The following is a 20,316-nucleotide window of genomic DNA, read 5'->3' as shown; positions in this document are numbered from 1 at the left end:
CAGGCAGGAGGAGTGGCAGGCAGAGGCAGAGGCAGGCTCCCCGCAGAGAAAAGAGCCTGATGTGGGGCTTGGGCTCAATCCTAGGACCCTGGGATCATGACCTAAGCCGAAGGTAGATGCTTAACTTACTGAGCCACCCAAGGCACCCTGCAGCTTACTTTATTATAAGAAAACAGTATATAATACATATCACATACAAAATATGTGTTAATCAACCATTTATGTTATCAGGCGATTAGTAGTTAAATTTGGGGGGAGTCAAAAGTTATATGCAGATTTTTTACTGCATGGGGTGTCAGCACATTGTTCAAGGGTCAGCTGTATAATAATTGTGGTATTTTCCATAATGACATTAAAAATAAATCCAAACTGATATGGATTTAATTAATCCAGTAGTTGCTGAGATATGAGTTGATGTTTATCTTTACACTATCTCTTGAAAAAGGGCTAACTAAGCAAATTACTATGGCATGGGCAAACCCATAAGGAGACTGCTTACCTAAGTGAATCCTTTTATATACAACTTCTTTAATTGCGACAGATCAGCTGGCTGTTTTGATATATTACTTCCAAATCATTTGTGTTTTTTAGTGTAAAGCTTCCCTTACATAATACTTGGTTAGCACACTATTAGTAATTGTGAGAACTTGAATAATTTAATTTCTTGGGAAAAAGGAATTCAGATGATGATTGTTTGTGATAATTAGAGCCAAAAGACTCAGTTTAAATCCTTGGGCAAGTGCATTTACCGATGCTCGCTTTCATGATCTGAAAAAAATATATAATACTTTTTTTTTATAGTATCACTGTGAGGATTAAACCAGATGAAAATCAAGCATCTGCCAGAGTGCCTAGAAGATGGTAAGTTCCAAATTAATACGTTTTGAATATAAGCACTAACTAAATCAGATTTTCTTTTTTCCAAATATTATAATAACTTAAGGAATTTTGTTCTAACAATATAGAAAATGTCTTTTACTCTCAGCCCTTAAGAGTTCCTTTAGAAATGATTTCTTATTTTAAGATATCCCTTTAAAAAATTCTATAGCGCTCTTTTAAAATATGATTTTTTAATAGAGATGGTTTTTTGTTGTCATTGTTATAAACACTACTTCAAGACTCTTGTGACCATGGGGGTTTCAGAGTGAATACTCTAACTCCATTACCTATGTATTTACAATCCAGAAACAAGAAGCATGCTGCTTTTGGGATTCCTGGGGTGGGAAGAAGAGCAATGAAAAGATGGAAGGGGATTCATTCCAGATGTCCACAAATCCCAAATACTACTCACCACAGCCTTTTTAGAAATGTTTTCTTTAGTTTGAAGTGAATGGCCTTTTCAATTTGAACTATTAAACGTGGGATTCTTGAAAGCCTTGGTTTAACTGAATTAAGAATATTCCTTTCATAGAGGTATACTTCTAACATCTTAATTAATATAATGATAGTTCTTTGGGTAGGAATAGAGAATTTTAATTATTTTAATCACCAAGTGGGGGTTATAAATTTCCAAACCATAGAATAAGGTAAAAAAAGGGGGGGGGGGAGGACATGGAGCACAACATTCTCATTTGTCCGTATGAAAAAACACAGACCTAGAAAAGTTTACCACCTTGTCAGACATCTAATGGAAGTTTCACTTCTAGAATTTATATCTATTGACTAGTCTCTAAAGATTGTTTTAAAAGAACCATGTTTCTTCTATGAGTGTAGTTACTTGAAGACTTAGCTCTTAAGAATAGCTACATGAAAAGTAGGGCTCTGTCCTTTTGTCAAAAGGACACTATTAAAAATTGATTTGGATTCTGGTTTTATACGTGATGGCAGAGGCAAGTGAAACCAAAAAAGTAAAGATTAAATAAATAGTACAAACATAAAACCAGGAAGAAAAAGCCCAGTTTGCATGGACATTTTATTAAGTTTTAAGACAAGTGTTTAAATTTATGAAGAGAAAGTCACCCTTTATGATTAGTCAGGGATGCGGAAAGCAGGGAGTGAATGTGAAGTGCTTGGTGGAAAACATAAAACAATCCCCTTTGCAACCAACCAACAAAACAGCTCAGACTTCTTTTTTTGTTTGCCTGTTTTGGAATATTTTAGCTACCTACTTTCAATTTTGGGATACCTAGCCAATGTCCACATTACAAATTGAGAGTCAGAAATAAAATCTCCTGAGAAAAACAAAATATTTCAAAGAACCTGTACAGGATGCGGCTGGTTGACCAGCATGCACACCAAACCCATAATCTCCCTCAATTTGTTTGTTGGAGTGCTGGAAAGAATTCCATATTCAAGGAAGGCATCTAAGTCCCCTTGGCGTAAGCAATGAAATAACAAAGAAGAGAAGCACTATTTCTGTTTTAATTTTAAAATACAGCTAGGGCACAGCTCAAGAGCTCATTTTGGGAAACCGTAATATATAACTCTAGGATCTTAATATAGATTACCCTTGGGTTGATGTTTGGGGCCTGTTAAATGCTACATTATTATTCATTTTATATGAAATGTCTTCTCATAGTTGCTTCAATAGTCACTAAGCCATTATACCTAATCTTTGATCATTTCCACAAACCTCGCCGAAAATTTTGTCCCAGAAATTCAAGAATCTCTATAAAGCTTCCTTAGATGTGAATCCTTGCCAATTACTTTCTGTTCATGTGGACTGCCAAGAGTAAATTTCATATTAGGTTGCTTTCTAAGATGCTTAATAGTATGTGTGTGTGTGTGTGTGTGTGTGTGTGTGTTTGTATGTATATGTGTGTGTGTGAGAGAGAGAGAGAGAGAAAGAGGGGGGAAGTGGGGCCCTAAGCACAACTAACTGCTGCATAAAATTCCAAGAGACCTACTAGGTTTCCAAATATTCCCATTTCTGAAACCGATTAATACATTTCATAGTCATTATCCTCAAAAAGCAAGGAGATTGACACAGTGAAGTGTTAGGGCTCTAAAAATTATGATCCAAAGTAGCTTTGCAAAAAATGTACTTTTAATAATTCAACCCAAACTCCTGCTATTCATAGATTTCCTCTATTGTGTGAAAAAGTAGCTCTGTCCAGTTGTAAGTTAGTAAGAGCACTGTATAGGCAAATGCAAGGGTCGCAGTCAGTGTGGCCTAAAAGGCAAAAGACAGCCCCAATTTTACACTGCACTTTTTCTTTTCACATCATTCCAGAAAGTAAAATAACCTAAATAATATCAGGATGAACTGAAGAGGCAGAAGGGCTCTTCTGAAATCAAAAGCCACACTTAACCTGAACAGCCTAATACTAAACAATGTGCTATTTGGGACCACCCCCCCCCCCAAAAAAAGTTATCCCACTTTGGCAGAGGAAAGTAGCTAGCATGAATGTCAAATGTGCTGAAATTCTTAAATCAATATTAAAATTCTCCTAGATAGCTCTTTAAAAATCTTTGACTTCTGACATGGAAGCTAAGTTGTTGGAATATGTGCCTGGTTCTCAATGGCTTCTCTTTCTTCACTATCAGAACAATGAGATTCTTTGCCCATATTCAAGTTTGAATATTGACCTTTTGCTACAGGACAGACCAGACTACTCTAAACCAACAGAAGGAGATGAATACATCTCCATCAAGATCTGGTACTGACCAATTTACCTCAAACACTGCGCTTTCCTTGGATCACCTCCTGCCCAACAGAATCAGGCTTAAAATATGCTTTGTACAAAACAGACACCCTTGCCCAAAGCTGGATTTGTAACCAAGAAATAAAACCTCTTCCTTCCAGATAGCAAAGCCAGGCAGCTTAGTTCATGCCATTAATATCTTTCTTATGCAAAGAAAAGTATGAACTCATTAGTAATGAATTACAACATTAACTTCCCTATTTCAATTCCAATTTCAACAGAACTACAATTACCAAGGAATTATCGAAACTAAGAGAGAAAAGGGGAGGTTTAAAATCATCTATAAATATATTATCAAGAGGGCAAAAAGTGAACAAAGGAAAAAATAAACTAAAAGGGGAAACACAAGGAAACATGAAATATGGACTAAAGTATGTAGAAAAATGTATAAAGGAAGAAGTAGGATTCTAACTTGAGCCTGTAGGATCTTTGAAACATTAGTGTTGATCATGGTCTCTATACCTGCAACCTTTCTCTTAAAAAAGAAACAACTCTCAGCCACAGTCAAGTTCTTTAGAAAACCTAAAAACAAACAAACAAACAAAAAGCAAAACAAACAAACAAAAAACCCTAAAGGAGTCTCTCATAGCCCGCTTTTCAAACTTGGAAAGATACTAATTATCTGACTACTCTCCAAGAAGAAAAGACCTATTCATTTTCCCATTTCCTGAACCTAGGAGACCACCTGGCTTAGAGTAGGCTCTATATACTTGCTTGGGAGGTGAACTCAACTAAGCAGTTGGCATGGAGACCAGCTCTTCACCCACAGAGCATAACAGCCTGAGTCCCCATCCAGCCTGGGGGACAGAGGCATGTCGGAGGACAGGTATGCACCACTGTTAGTACCAGGATTGTTAGGGCTAGCTATTGCAACATCGGAAGTATTAGGGCTCACTTGGCTGGTGCCAATAACAATACCAGTGCTTACCAAATATGTTATAAAATAAATATAACTTTACAGGTCTCACAGATTTCTTTGTGTCTGCAACTCTAAACCTGCTCCCAATCCCCAAACTCCAGAAACCAAGTTAGCTCGTCCTCTGGAGATGATAATAGGATTGGGCATCAAGGGTATGCATTTGTGAGTGGGGTAGGAGGGCAGGTGAGAACTCGGGCCTTAATGCATTCCTTGTATATTTTCAATAGAAGCCTGTGTTGGGAGCACAGTTGTGAGAGAACTGTCCTCTGTAAAAGAGGGGTAATGTTTACCTCAAACTACCCTTTTTTTCACTTCCTTGAGATATAACACAGATTGCCTGTAACCATAGCAATCAGTTCAGCTGTGAGCACCCTCATTTATTCAAGTCACAGAGGCAGTATAGGAGAGGAAACACTATTACAAATAGGAACAGTAAGATTTAATTTCAGATGCCACAATATGATTGGTTTGGTATTGGATTCTTGACCATATGAAGCACATTACGTTTTCTGGGCTTCACCTGCTCTCTCCTGATCCTCCAGAGTAATATTAATTTCAATTTCTTCCAGAAATAATGATTAACTTGTTTCCAGGACTATCTTGAGAGTGAAATAAAAATTTGGAAAACCATATTTTCAGCAATGTGCTATGTGCAAGAGAGCTGAGATAAATGGCCGAAGACCATAAAGCAATGTCAGTGCACACTTTTTTTTTTTACACTTTTGATGTGGGTTTTTTCAGGACAGTGTCCAACTTCCCTTGGTTAAGTAATAATGGATGTGCTCCATATTTATTGCTTCTTCTTCCTGTTTTAGTCTCTTTACATCCCTGGAATAATAATAATAAAAATCTTACAGAGGCAGCTCTGCCCTATCTTAGAAGTAGAGTTATAGCAAAAATAGTCTTGATTTTTAAGGTAGTTATTTGTGACTCATTAATTAAACTAAACTTCAGCAATTCCAAGGTTGGTTCATTGCATCCTGGTATTTCCACAGATAAAAATCAATTAATGTATGTCAAAGTTATATAGATATCAAACACTGGGATGAAGAAAGGAAATGACAACATCATTTTGTCATCTAAAGACAAGCTTTGCCACTTTCTCAGCCTTCACTTAGGTGTGGAGCTCCTACCATGTGCGAACCATGTGAGACAGAAAGGTTTGCAGATGGCTACCCCAAATTCTACTACGGATAAAGCAATGAGAAACCTATAAGAATGACACAAAGATCTTAATTTCAAAACCCTTCAGCCTAGAAGGAGAAAACTCAGTGAGAACCATGAGAAAATATTTTATCAAAACAAAGACTTTGGAAATAACCCATTTAATCAGAAAATTATAAAAGTTGCTACTTCTAGCTTAGTGATAATTGAATCAATTTGATTCAATTGTCTAAAATTTTCATTGCAGAATTTGAAGCTTCATAAAGCTATAATTTGAAGACTACTTCATGTCCCTACATCTCCGCTCATTGATCATACTTTTAATTCAGAGACAATTTGAAAATGAGAAATAATTTCTTAAATGTATTGAATGTGTGGTTTTTTTTGTTTGTTTGTTTTTGTTTTTTTAATTTCCTTTCGGCCCTCTTCCTCCCACTAAAACTACTTTTCTCAAATTTCTTGTCCCAGGCTGCAACTGAGCACCAGCCAATCCCAGTTGTGTGGTTTGTAAGGTCTTGGAAGAAAACAGATTCGGGATAATTTTGTCCCATGACCACCTGAAAAGAAGAGAGAGATTTCAGAGTAACAGTTAGAGCCAGCTAAGATTTGTTGTACTCCTAATCATGAGAAACCATCACTATTTTTAAATAATGGTGTGTAGAGGACTGATTGCTATTTCTTAAAGCTGAAATTTACTATTGCAAAACTTTCTTGCTAATACTGGTTATCAACCACTTATCAAAAAATTAATCCCTTTAACTTTCGGTAAACCCAAACCAGCCAGGACTATTACTCACTTGTTAATCCACAAGTGATTTTCCCAGTGTCAAAGAAACTTGTTTTTTCCTACTAGGCATTCCCTGGTGGTAATTATTTTAATGTCCAAGTTTGTATATGCTAACCACTGTTTAATAGCTATTTCTGTAACCTGAATTCTTCCAGGCCCCCTTCCTATGTAAAGTCTTAGTAACATTTCTGTCCAAACTACAGCAGCTCTTTGCTCCCATTTTCATAACTGTTGGGCTGCAGCACTCACTAAACTTATCTTCCAGTTATTTCAAGGTCCATGCCAAGGACATGCATGGTTTCCAGAGCCACAGTCTTTGGAGTACCAGAACCACTGGCAAGTGTCCCCTCCGCACTTCTATCCATGGAGAGTGGAGCAAGACTATATTCTAACAGTATCTCCTGAAGGGATCCCAGCCCACCAGTCCTGAAAGTCAGACACAGATGGCCAGTTGGTGTGTGTGTGTGTGTGTGTGTGTGTGTGTGTGCATGTAAACTATATGTACATATATATAAATACATGTAGGTGTACACATGCACATATACCTTAGGCATATAATAGGCTCATATTATGTATGCCAAGTCCTGTATATAACAAAGCAGTGATTGAGTATGGTAATTTTAAAAATGAATAGCTTCAGATGAAAATATACTCATGGCCAAAATTGTTAATTAGGCTCATTGTTGCCTTTAACCGAGGGCCTGAGTAAGGCCATCATCTATGGTTATGAGCAAATGCTTAAGAATAGTGTAGCTACAAACATTTGCTCCTCTGGATTGACAGACAAAGTCTAGAACAAATTATCTACTAAATGTTCAGAAATAACATTTATGCAAAGAATGAATTCATTTTAACAAATACTTGTAGAATACCTATTACTTATAAAGCACTAAGGACACAAAAGGGATTAAAGCAACAGGTCAGCCCTGAAAGAATATGAAATTTGCACTCAGAGCTGGGTTCAAGCTCTAGTTCTGCCCATTACTAGATCTATGACCTTGAGAATCCTCAAGACCGTTCTCAAGAGGCACGAGTATGACAATGTACATTGAACTCTTGGCCTTCAGCACAGTGTCACACAGATATTTGTTGTGTATTCATTCATAAAAAAACATTTTTTGAGTACCTACTATATGTTAGGATTACCTCAAGTAATAGGGTTACAGCAGTAGATAAGAAAGATATCCTATTTCATCATGCCTGTATTACTGTGGACTCAACCAGGCCAAAGGAAATGTCTTCTGCTCTGTGCCACTCTGAAAGATCTTATACAAATATAAATGTGTACTTTTTGAATTTCAAAAAAGTAGTTTAAATCAAGCTAATATCTTAATCTATGTATCCCCATTTCCTCCCTGCTGGAGAAAAGATGAGTTGGCACCTTCACAATTGATTTAACTGACCTCATCCCTCATGCTGTTCTTTACTCTTTCTCAATTGTTTTTGTTTCTGTTTTTTGAGGTTTTGTTTTGTTTTAGTTTTTGTTTTTTTTTTGTCCTTGCATGTCATTGGTGTTCCCTCCTTCCACACGTGTTTGTATAGACAAATATGAACGCTCAGTTTCTGGGTTTGGGGTGTGTGTGTGTATGTCTATGTATACGAAGGAGGGAGGGAAGGAAGGGAGAGAAGGGGAGGATGAGGAGAGAGCTTGAATATAGGAGGGAGCCTGTGAAAATAATGGTCAAAGTCCATTTTTCCAAAATGTTTATATTCAGAATTATCTATATTCATTTTTTTTCTCATCTTGTGTTCCAGTAGCTCATGTCAATACTTAAATCCCCCTTTTGAAAAATTTTGAGGTAAAAACAGAGCATGAGATGTACCCTCTCAAGAGATTCTTTTTTTTTTTTTAAAGATTTTATTTATTTACTTGACAGTGATAGAGACAGCCAGCGAGAGAGGGAACACAAGCAGGGGGAGTGGGAGAGGAAGAAGCAGGCTCATAGCAGAGGAGCCTGATGTGGGGCTCGATCCCAGAACGCCGGGATCACGCCCTGAGCCGAAGGCAGACGCTTAACGACTGAGCCACCCAGGCGCCCCAAGAGATTCTTTTTTTACAATGGGATTTACAGAAAATTTGTGAAGATGGTAGAGTTCCCATATATCCCACACCCAGTTTCCCTTATTATGAATATCTTATATTCGTATGGCACATTTATTACAATTAGTGAATCAGTATTAATAACCAAAGTCCATACTTCATTCAGATTTTCTCAGTTTTTCGCAAATGTCCTTTTTCTATTCCAGGATCTCATTATATTTTGTTGTCATGTCTCTTTAGACTCTTCTTGGCTGTGATAGTTTCTCGGACTTCCCTTGATTTTGATGATCTTGACATTTTTGAGGGGAACAATGGTCAGGTATTTTGTAGCATGGATTGGAATTTGTCTGAGTTTTTTCTCCTGATTAGGTTGGGGTTTGAGGAGGAAGACAATAGAGATAAAGTATCATTCTCATCACATTATATCTAGGGTACATACTATCAATATGATGTAACTGTTGATGTTAAACCTGGGTGAGATACAATGAGCTCTTTGTTTTTAACAGAAATTTTTACCAAGGATTATATTATTCCCAAAATCACTCGAAAGAGATTGTCAGGCAATCTCAAAATAACCTTTTATTTTCTCCAAAAATTTATTCATTCTTTAATTTTCTCTAGGGAAGTATATTAAATATATATCAGTCAATGCCAGGCACTGGAGATATAGGCATAAATAAGACTTATCCCTACTTTCACGAGTTTGGGTCTAGATTAGTGCAAGAAAGAGACCTATAAAACCATAAATAATGCCTGATCTTACCACTTCTATTCTACATAGTACAGGAAGCCTTTGCCAGAGCAACTAGGAAAAAAAGAAATAAAAGATATCCATATTGGAAAGGAAGAAGTGAAATTATCTCTGTTCACAGATAATATGCTCTTAAAAACCTTAAAGATTTTACCCCCCCAAAAAAACCCTTAGAAATAATAAACAAATTTAGCAAAGTTTCAGGATACAAAATGAACACTCAAAATTCAGTTGTATTCTTTATACTAATAATGAACATTCCCAGGGAAGTAATAAAATAATTTCTTTTACAACAGCATCAAAAAGAATGAAATACTCTGAAATAAACTTAGCCAAGGAGGCAAAAGGCTTGTACACTGAAGACTACAAAGCATTATTGAAAGAAATTAAAGAAGATACACATAAATGGAAAGATATACCTTGTTCATAGATTAGAAAACTTAATACTGTCAAAATGTCAGTACTTTTTTTATCAGTCTGGTAGGGCTACCATAATAAAATATCACAGACTGGGTGACTTAAGCAATGGAAATTAATTTTTTCAGTTCCAGTTCTAGAGACTGGAAGCCCAAGATCAAGGTGTGGGAAAGTTTGGTTTCTCCTGAGGCCTCTCTCCATGCCTTGCAGATGGTCACCTTTTTGCTGTGTCCTCAAACAACGTTTCTTCTCTGCACATGCATTCCTGGGGTCTCTTCTTCTTCTTATAGGGACACTAGTCATACTGGATTAGAGCTCCACCCTTATGACCTCGTTTGTCCTTAATTACCTCCTGAAAGCCCTTACTCCAAATTTGGTAGGGCTTCAATATATGAACTTCGGGGAGACACAATTCTGTCCATTATACTACCCAAAGTGATTTACACGTTCAGCGAAATCCCTAACTAAATGCCGCTGGCATTTCCTGCAGAAATAGAAAAATCCATCTTAAAATTCGTATGCAATCTCATACGCAATCCTCAAATAGCCGAACAATGTTGAAGAAAAATAAAGTTTAAGATTTCACAGGTCTTGATTTAAAAACATATTATAAAGCTACAATAATCAAAGCAGTGTGGTACTGGCATAAAGACAGACATATAAACCAATAGAATAGGATATAAATCTCAGAAATAAACCTTTATATATATGGTCAAATGAACTTTGACAAGGGTGCCAAGGCAACTCAATGGGAAAGGACAGTATCTTCAACAAATTCATTTTCTTGTTTGTTAGGAAATCGGATATCCACATGCCAAAGAGTGAAGTTGAATCCTTACCTTACTCCATATACAAAAAATAACTCAAAATGAATTGAAGACCTAAACATAAGACCTTAAACTATAAAAACTCCTAGAAGAAAACACAGAGAAAAAGCTTCAAGACATAGAATTTTGCAGTGATCTCTGGATGTTTTACCAGCAACACAGACAACACAATAAAAAGTAGACAAATGGGACTGCATCTAAATTAAAACTTCTGTGTACCAAACGATACAATCAACAATAAGAGGAGCCAATCTATTGAATGGGAGAAAATATTTGTAAATCATAAATCTGATAATGAGTTAATATTCAGATCATATAAAGAAATTTTACAAATCAACAACAAAAAAAACCCGATTCAAAAATGGAAAAAGAACTTGAATAGACATTTCTCCAAAGATGATACAAAAATAGTGAACAAGCTATGAGAAGGTTCCCAACATAACTATCAGAGATATGCAAATCAAAGGGACAAAAATCATATTACTCACACTCATTAGGATACCTACAGTTAAAAAGAAAACCAGAAATAACAAGTGTTGGTGAGGATGTGGAGAATCAGAAGACTTGTGCACTGTTGGTAGGAAGGTAAAAAGGTGCAACTTCTATGGAAAACAATATGATGGTTCCTTAAGAACTTGAAAATATAATTACCATATGATTCAGCAATTCATTTCCATGTATATGTCCAAAAGAATGGAAAGCAGGGTCTGGAAAAGGTATTTCTATACCCATGTTCAAGTAGCATTATTCACAATAGCCAAGAGGCAGAAGCAACCCAAGTGTCAGTCAATGAATGAATAGATAAATGAAATGTGATCTATCCATACAATGGTATATTATTCAGCCTTAAAAAGGAAGCAAATCCTGTCATAGGCTACGTCATCAATGAGCCTTGAAGACATTATGCTAAGTAACATAACCAGTCACACACACAAAAACACTGCACGATTCCATTTATATGATGCATTAAAAGTAGTCATGTTCATAGAAACAAAAAGTAGAATGGTGGTGGTGAGTGATGGGAGGAGTGGGAAATGAGCATTGCTTGATGGGTGCAAAATATCAGATTTGCTAGATGAAAATGTCTGAAGATTTGTTGTCCAATAATGTGATTGAACTTAACACTACTAAACAGTATACTTTAAAATGGTTAAAACAGTAAGTTTTATGTTATGTATTATTTGCCACAATTTAAAATTTATATATATAAATATATAAATTTATACACACACATATATGCCTACACATACATATACATATACGTACACATATACATCCAAGGGGTTAAGGGAAACTGTTTAAGGGATAAAAGGAACCTAAAGTAGGCACAGCAATTTTTCAAGAAAAAGAATCTCCTTCCTAGACAAAGTGACTCATGATCTGGTTTGAAGGATAACTAGGATTCTGCCAAGCAGACAAGGAAGGAAGGAGATCCCAGGAAAAGTGGACAGCATGTGCGAAGCAAGTCTGTGTTCATCATAAGTAGTTTGGTTTTAGAGAAGTGGCAGGAAGGAGGATAGAGTAGTGGGCAGAGGCATTGTCAACAGCTTGGCCATTGCTCTTTCAGGCTGCTAGAGTGAAAGTACTGAAAGGCAAAGGCAGGCTTCTGGCAGGCTCCACCCCTAGCACAAGGGTGATCAACTGTACAAGTTGTATCCCGCTCCCCCCTACCCCCCGGCCACCACGGTAGGGAAACAAGACACTGTAACACCACATACATGGCCAAGATCTGTGCTGAAACTCTGGTATGCTCTCTCTCTCTCTCTATCTCTCTCAATCTCACACATATGCTGCTACTCATTTCCTGAGAGCTGCCAGCCCACATAGGTAAGACCAGGTTTGAAGAATGTGTCTCTTTCTATAGCTTGGCAGTGAATGAGGGAACATCAGCTTTGGCTCAGGAATGCAGCAGCCTACTTTACTGTTATCAGAAAGTGTTCTTGTGGTTACACTATTTCTGCTTATCAATGGCCCTTGAGAACACAGAGTCAGCATCCAATGGACCCAGAAAAGCATCTTTGTTAGATGCCTGGAAACTTGCCTGATTTTGGAGGGAAGTGCCATTCCTCAGAAAAGGCCGGTGTTCCCAGCTCATAAGGATACTCTAGCTTAAGAATCTGCCCCATGGATTTCATACCCAGAGAAATGATCCCCTAGTCTCTATGAACGGGAATTGATACTAGAAGGACCTTTTCCTAGGACCCTACTAGCTCTGAATAAGACATAGCTGGGGCCCCTGGTTGAGCTTCCAACTCTTGGTTTTGGCTCAGGTCATGATCTCAGGGTTGTGAGATCAAGCCCCACCACACACACATACCTCCAGCTCTGGGCTCAGTGGGAAGTCTGCTGGAGATTCTCTCTCTCTCCCTCTCTCTCTGCCCTTCTCTCCCACTCTTGCACACTCTCTTTCTCAATAAAATAAATAAATCTTAAAAAAATAGTCAATTAAGCCTGCACATTTTGTTAGAGGATTAAAAATCCATTATATTCTTTATGTTGTCCCTCATCCCAACATATCTCTTTGTCTCCAGATCCTCTGTCTGGCATAAAAGTCCTTTCAGAATCAGGATAGTGCCCCATCTCTAAGCTCATCTCTCATCGTTGACCCCTTGGCATTTGCCACTCCTAAACTACAGACCAGATGTTCAGCAATCAGGCCATGTTCTTGCTCATCACCCTGCCTTTCCACAAACTGGTATCTCTACTTGGATTCCTTTCCTTATAGGATTTTTCTGCCTACCTTGGTCTGGATAACTCCAGATCTGCCTACAACGTATTTTGGAATCCTGAGATGGTTATCCTTCATTCATGCTAGCCTAGCCTCTTAGGCTTCCTATATATGACATACATAATAAGTGTATTGCTATTGTCTACATCTCTCATTTGACTAATAGGATAATCTCTTACTCTGGAAACTTATGGTTTCATTTTGCATGTAGCAGCTTAGCTGTGCTTCTGCATTGCCATGGTACGTAGACCTTCATCCTTAGGCTTAGTACCCTATGATAGCAAGATAATTACCGTACTTTGAGGAATCATGAATCACGTCCTTATTTCAGTGTCTCAAGTAGGAAGGAAGAAGGCACCAGGTAGAAGGAAGCTACTTTTCTTTTTTAATTAGAAAAGGGGGAAAATGCCCCTCAGAACTCCTTTTATGCTTCATTGGCCAGAGCTTGTCATATAGACATCTTTAAAACTTTTTACCCGTGCTTACTTGTCTATTCTGAATAGGACAATGAATGACGCTCCAACCTTATACATGCAAAAGATGGGCTTAGCTTCATAGAACCCCATGCATATAAAGCCTTATTTATACAACATAGATTGGAAACTTTCCTTATGGGCTAATCAGTTGCATTTGATATGTGTTTGGAAGTTTGGCATAAACTTAGTGATAGGTTTGAGGAAAAAAAAAGAGAGAACTACCATAATTATTGTATTCATTAGCCACAGATTTAGAAAATATTTGTTTCAGGCATTTTGTGAGTGATTCTCTTCTTTGAAGATATTTGCTCTCAGATTGCATGTCAAGTCATCTCCACCAAGGACAGAAAGGATATGGTCAGATGTGATTCTTATATATTTCTTTTATCCTTGTCTCTATTGAAATGATATCACCTAACCCTAAGGTAGATCTAGGCTGCTTAACTCAGAAGATTAGGGCACTGGATAAAGATAGCATCATGAGCTAGATATCCTTCAAATCAATGCACACCACTCTCTGATAGCTAAGAGAAACTAATGACACCTGTACTAGCTTATTTCCATTTCCACTATCCTTAACCCATCTGCCATGGATGTTTTGAGAGAAGAACATTTTCGGGGGGCACTTGGGTGGCTCAGTTGGTTAAGCATTTAACTTTGGCTCAGGTCATGATCCTGGAATCCTGGGATCCAGGCCTGCATGGGGCTCTCTGCTCATCAGGGGAGCCTGCTTCTCCCTCTCCCTCTCCCTCTGCCCCTGCTTGTGTGCTCTCTCTCGCTCGCTAGCACTATCTCTCAAATAGATAAATAAAATCTTTATTTTATTTAAAATTTAAAAAGAAATTTAAAGAGAAAGAACATTTTTTGTTCCTTGGGCTAAAAATTTTCACAAGGTTGGATAGGAGTCAAAATTTGAGTGTGCCAGAAGTCAAGGACTGGGAAGTACAGGGCTCTAGGACTTGCTCTCTTGGAAAGAACACAAACACTTGTCTCTAGATTTGCTTCCTCCCTGTATGGTAAAATAGAATCAGGCCCTGTCTTCACTGAAAAATAAATGCCCTCTTCTCTACTCCATTTCCCCTCAGAAGCCAAGTGGGAACCAGAGAAAGGCAGAAGGAAAAAAAGGAGAAAACTTGGATGGTTTCTGGCTTCAGCAAGAGTTTGGAGGTTCCTCGTAAAACCCAGCTTAGATCCCCAAGAAAATGCACAAATCTGTGTGGGCAAAGACACAGATATTAATAAAGCATTCATGTCCGCCAGACATGTTCTTCGATGCATACATATCCCTCAGAGTTCTTTCAGGGCAGTGTGGGAGGCCAAGGACTGGCTTTGGAAGTTCCTAGACCACCTAACTAATTACCGTTTCTTTTTCCACCACTTATGCTCAACTGCCTCCTCCCCCAAGGCCAGGCATTGTGCAATGTACACCCTGGATTATAAAAGGGAAAGGTCACATAGCACTCTGATTTCAAGAAGCCTGTACAGATAATGCAGCAAGAAGAACACAGCTTAGCAACTCACAGATCTGAGCTTGAATCTCAGCACACCTACATTATTCTGTGAATTTAGGTAATTTATTTAGCTTCTCTGAGCCTCAGTGTCCTTACTTAGTAACACTCACTTCAGGAAGTTATTATGAGGATTAAATGTATAAATGATGTAATTAATAGTTTATAAAATGTGCCAGATATCTAATGTATGTTTGACAACTGTTTATCTCCCAAGCGAACATTACTACTGGAAAACTAACACAAAACTCTATTGATGACAGGTCAATAGTAAGATACTCTTATGAAAAGACATTTATTTTGTTACATAAACCACAGGAAAAGGTGTAGACAATGAACTTGTGTTTCTAGGCCAGTTATGTCACCATAATATAAATTAATTGAAACAGAAAAATTAGATTAACGAGTATTTATTATCTTTATTTCAGGATTTTGAAAAGTAGCAGGTTTAGGGGCTGACCATATTTGAAAGACTCTAGAATAGCACAGGATTGATTAAAGGTCTGTCACCACAGATTGGATGTGTTGATTTCGCTTCCCCAAAGGTATCCACATAGCAACTTGGCAGTACATAAATATTCTAAAAATTCTAACAGTTTTTACAGAAAATAATAATTGTACTCTTACCTAAAATGTTGGGTACCATTTTCATTTTAAAGTCTCATAATGCTTTTATAAGCTAATAATTTTGTTCATTCCAATCCTGTCATGGTGAATTTGAAAGAAGGGCACAACAAATAGGTACTTAACTAAAGTAGGTGCTTTCTCTGTTGGTTTTATAAATCCAAACCTATTGATTGAAAGGTTATAATACAGAATTGGGAACTTAAGGAAACTGCTCTCAATGATACTGTAATCACAGCTCATTTTTCGGATCCATCTATTAGAGTTAATTAAGGTCATGCCCCACACTAAAATCTCTCTTGTTTTAAAAAAAGATTTTATTTATTTATTTGACAGAGGTAGAGACAGCCAGCGAGAGGGGGAACACAAGCAGGGGGATTGGGAGAGGAAGAAGCAGGCTCCCAGTAGAAGAGCCTGACGTGGGGCTCGATCCCAGAACGCGGGGATCACGCTCTGAGCCAAAGGCAGACGCTTAACGACTGAGCCACCCAGGCACCCCTAAAATCTCTTGTATCCTGTGCAGCACTTGTCAGAATGCCTTGTATATAGTTGGTGCCCAATGAATGTTTACCATATTGCACTGAGCTGATCATCCATCTTATTCACTAGACTTGTCTTCGAATAACTTATGCTTTTTTCCTTTTTTTTTTCCCAAAAATTAAGTCCACCCACGTAAGAAAAAGGCAGAAGGATGTTGTGGCAAAAATATTATCCTGGAAAACAGATCTTGTTTCTGGTCCTAGCTTTCTGTGACTTTGGACAAATCGCTTGAACTTTCTAGATCAAGTTTCTCTATAATGAGGACGCTAGAGAAGATGAATGTGTCAGACTGTAAGGACCAGGCACACTGACATTCAAAGCAATGTGGGTGGAACTTGTGCAAGATTAGATACTTGCAAAGAGACAGTATAACAATGGTTTTGAATAATTTTGGAATTATTGGGTTAAGTGCTATTATTCCATTAAGTGCTATCATTCCTGTCCCAAAGAAAATAATGCGTAGTTTTTCTGGTATGTTTAGAGGTTTGTTGTTGTTGTTGTTGTTTTGTTTTAAGTCGTATTACTTTAGAGTTATATGCCATATAGGCATTAGGATACAATTCAAGAGAGTAAATGTCAACAAAGTTCTGAAGTTGCTTGGCATTTTATCAATCATTATTTAGAGTTTCGTCTTTTACTTTTTTTCTTAATGTATTTGGCCAGGAACACAGACATTTGTGTGACTTAATGAGAAAGAAATAGAGGAAGTTTAATCTAATGCTCTTTCAACCTTATCCACTCAATGCTTACCTTGTGACAGACCCTGACGATCTTAATGAATTCCCAAGGTTACTAAAGAACTTGGAATATCTTAGATTCCTACCAGGTGATTACAGAGGTTCACACTTTGCCAAGTCATATGCAGTGGCAAAAGTGTAAGTTTACTTTATCTACATTTCATGTCCCACTTGGCATTTTCTATAAATGTTTCTTTAATAGTCACGCAAAGCCCTCAGTAGGTAATTCCCCACCAGAATGGTTGTTAGATAAGTGACCATGTAGCAATGTATATGTCATCTCAGATCCACCTCAGATCCCAAGTTTATATAATACACTCTCCAGCAGCTGGTACATAGTTTTTAAAATGTGGCCATTACATTGTAGGGGGTTTTGTTTTGTTTTGTTTGTTTCTTAACACTGCACATAAGTGCACTTCCCTTCTCCCCTTGTAACGTATGGGATAAATGGAATTCTTAACTCACACAGATCTTACTGTAGACCCAATGAATGGCACGGATCCGACACAAACACCCACACACTTCCCTTGTTACAGATCCGTACTAAAGACCAGAAGTTGGCCATGGCTATGCTGAATATATACTTCTGTTGGATTTCCATGGAATTTGGTTTCATTAGATTGTATGTTAAGTTAAATATGTTTTTAAAAAAGAAAAAGTTTTAATTTTTTGGGTGAGTCTGGGAGGTTTCAGAGGGGGAGCTGAGCTGCCACGTTAATGTCCCAACCCCAGAGAGAAGCTTCTCAAACCACCTCAAAGCAGCCGAGCCCCAGCTTGCTCTGGATCACTGTGGAGCAGAACCAATTTTTAAATGTCTTCATCTGGTCCCTCCTACTTTCATGGTTGCTCTGGGGGTGGTGAGAATCAGGACGCACTGAAAGCTGCTGGGACATCTGACTCTTTATTTTCTTGGCTCTACGAGTCTTAACTCTGCACCAGTCCTCCCAACTACGCAGAATTTCACTTTTAAGAGCAGAGGCAAAAGGAGACACGCAGAGAGGGACAGGAGTGTTCACTGCTATGTAGTGAGAGGGAAGAAGAGGCACAACACATTCCCCACAGCGCCACTGGGGGCTCTGCTAATCAATGCTGCTTCTCCTGTAGTCTCTAAGCTGGACTTCTCCTCCACAACATGATATAAGGAAAAGTGCTCTTAAGAAGAAACTGATTTTAAGTATCCTTACATTTATAAAAATTCTTCTTACTTCTCTCTTGGGTTTCATGGATAGACATGGGGTTTGAAGGTCGGAAGGGCTGTGTGGAGAGAGATAACGGTCTCAAATATCTAGAAATGAGTTACATAATTAGACCAGCTCTTTGTTGCTCCAAAGGAAACACCAACATACATGGCAGAAGTCATGGGGCAAGTTGGCTTCCATATAAGAACTTGCTATCAGTATCCTGAATCACACTGAACTACCAGGAGTAATATCCAGCCTCTGGAGATATTCAGGCAAGTTCTGGATCATCACTTGGTGTAGAAATTATGTAGAAGATTCCATGAGAAGGGAAGTGTGGCATTGAGGAAGAACATTTCTCCCTCCTCTCGCTGCATTCCCATCTCTGCCCATAGAGAAGAGAATATATGTCTGGTTTTCAGCTCCTTCTGCTGCCTTATGGAAGGAGTCCATTCCAATCTGATTGGACGAAAGTTGGCATCTTTGGCACCACATTTAACAGAGGGTAGTGTTGCTGCATCTTGAGAAGAAATGGGCACATCCCGCTTCCTTCATTGCCTTCCTATATCCACTGAAAGCAAGTCTTTCCCACTTGTTCTGTAATTCTTGCTTTACATATCAGAGGGCCAGAGACTTGCTCCCCTTCTCTTGGCACACAGGGAGTCAGGACTACCAGTGGGGTACATAGCCTACAACAGCTTGAAATGAGCCATCAGTGGGTAGGGGACTCTCTTGCTATCTTTTCCCTTTTCTCCTGGCACAGGTAGGTGCAACAGATTAGACTCTGTCATATTGCAGGGATGAGATCCTTGGGATTTAAAATTTCCTTAAGAGGTAGTTAGAAGCCTCATCTAGGCTTCCAGTGTTAAACTGTATTCTCAAATCTTTTAACAAAATCCAATAGTAAGGATGTTTCTGTTTGCCTAACCACTAACCAAGTTAGTTTTTTCTTTTCCACTTAGCTATTATTTTTACATGTACTATCAAACCCTCCCCTAAAAACCCAACCAAACCCACAGGTACAGTGTAACATTACCACAGAGTGGTCTAAGCAGAACATAGGTTTTCCGTAACCATTACTAAAGCAGAAGCAAAATCTTTAAAGTGTATACATTTTTATCCCTAGAAGATAATACAGGCTTTTTCATTGCAAATGGTGAGATAGAATATATGGAAATTTGAGAATCATTGTACTATTTATAATGTCCTTTAGCCCTTGGGCCCTAAGATTCAGTAAAATATGGTATTTTCTACTTAGCCTAACACCCTCTCAATTCAATCATCACCTATTCAATTTAAAAATACAACTAAAATTTCTGCAGATTCACAGTGCTGTTGTTGACTTGATTTTATCTGTTGGTGCCTTCTACCTACTTAACCAATCAATAAGAATTCTTTAGAACCTACTGTAGAAAGTATAAATTCCAAATAATATCCAGGAACAAGCCATCAACACACCAATTACACTCGCTTTGGTAAATACAGCTGTCTGCAGTTGCCATGTGTTACAAATAAACACAAACCAGATACTCTTCATACCTTCTAACAGAAAGTTCTTCCTTACCTGAAGAAAATTGTTCCTATAAAAACCCGTTTCTCAAGTACATTTCTTGTGGTGTGTCTGATACCAGTACAATCAGGAAGTAATGAAAATGTTCCCTGAAAACCCAGTTTTCACTGAGCTTTGCCGGCCAATGAGAATGAAAATTAACTCAAATAAATTTTGCAATGCCAGCCAAACCCCTGAAACTTGTCAGCACTTCACCAGCTAAGTCGGTTATGCTTTTTCAGTAGTACCTTATCCTGAAATGACCTGATGGAAAAGCCAGTGTCAGATGACGCATGACATCAAGTGTTCAATGAGAAATCTGCTGGCATGGTATTCCATTTGACGCCACAAACTCCTTAGCTTTCCACAGTACTCAGTGAGAACTGAGTACCTTTACAATCTCCAGCAGAACATATGTGACTGAAA

This window comes from Ursus americanus, chromosome 13 (assembly GCF_024610735.1).
Source record: "Ursus americanus isolate L20-20 chromosome 13, mUrsAme1.1.p, whole genome shotgun sequence".
Classification (NCBI taxonomy): domain Eukaryota; kingdom Metazoa; phylum Chordata; class Mammalia; order Carnivora; family Ursidae; genus Ursus; species Ursus americanus.
The sequence above is the reverse complement of the archived record's forward strand: the minus strand, read 5'-3'. Positions refer to the sequence as shown.